Below are 1,448 nucleotides of genomic sequence, written 5' to 3'. Positions count from 1 at the left end.
CTGTGAAATAGCGCTGTGAAGGAGCACAGACACACACACACACAAGACTGGAACACAGATACCCCGCATGCTCACGTATTAACTGGTTGGAGATGAGACACAATGGCACACGTAAACAAACACACACAAACACACACACTTGGACACGGTTGGTTTGTTGAGACAGGTCACAACGCCTCTGGTGAAGGTGTCGGGTTGGTGCTCAGGACAGTTCAGTTATATCTGCAGAGGAAAGAGAGAGAGAGAGAAAAATGGATCAAACAAAAAAGAGATTCAGGAGTTGAGAATGTTTAGGCAGGCAATCAATTCATCAATCAATTCATCCTCATCATACACTGGGACAGTTTACATTTTACATTTCACGTTTCACATCTCACGTTTCATTTGACGTTTCAGCTGAAGTGAGTAAATCCACTCTGTCAATGTAACATTCAGTACAGAGCATTTTGGTTTTAAGAGGTAATTCACAGTTTCACAAATTCATCAAACAACTTTTGCCCAAATGACGGCCAGTATGACTATTCCCGAAAGGGAGCTGCTCTCCCCCTGCAGGTGAAATGTAAACAATTACGCACAACACTCCATCCATCGGCTAAATCAACAACATGAAAATACTTTCATTTTAGGTCTTCACAGACAGGCTTCTGTTTCCACAGACCTGGTGACTATTGCTGAGACCAGGAATACACACACACATACACGCAGACTAAGAATGTTCTTATAAAAAAAAACCTCCTCTGACGATAACAGAAGCTACTATACAGTACAGTAAAGTCATGCCCGTGAAACTATACTCAATCCAGTATTATCTGCCAATTCTGGGACACTAATTTCCTCAGATTCCCTCAAAGTTGGCATGGGTGTCTACTGTTAGTCTGGTTGGCACACTCTTGTATTGCAAATATCCCTGCTATGTGTCTGGGAGTTTGACATTCATAGTCCCCAGTGGTGAGGTATTCAGTGTTGAGTATCTTGAGAACTGAGACAGGCTTTGCCCCCTGTGTGGGCACACCCCATCTATCCTCCATTTCAGATTCCTGGAGAGTGAATACTGTTTAGGGAGACCGTTCTTAGACAGATAAATCCTCTATTTCAGCTAGCCAGAAAAAAATTTAGAAAACAGGCCAAATTCAACAACAGTAAAACATTTCGAAGTGGGCGTTGTTTGTGCAAAAAAAAAAATTATACTCAAGTTAGCCTACGCTCCAGACAAAATATACGGAGAGGAACGTTATAATAGCAGCCTTCCTGATGCACACAGTGTCACCCACATACACACACACACAACACACAGCACCACAACTCCAAATGGTTGATATGTTGATGGCGGCACACAGTCTGAGACACACTCCCAGGCCAGGAAAAACCCCACAGGTCACGCACTGCTCATTGTTGTTTCACTGAGACAGACCCAAGACCCCAGAGTCAAGTGGAATGCCTCACAGATG

This window comes from Hypomesus transpacificus, chromosome 1, assembly GCF_021917145.1.
Source record: "Hypomesus transpacificus isolate Combined female chromosome 1, fHypTra1, whole genome shotgun sequence".
In the NCBI taxonomy this organism is placed as follows: Eukaryota; Metazoa; Chordata; class Actinopteri; order Osmeriformes; family Osmeridae; genus Hypomesus; species Hypomesus transpacificus.
Note: the sequence above shows the minus strand (reverse complement) of the source record.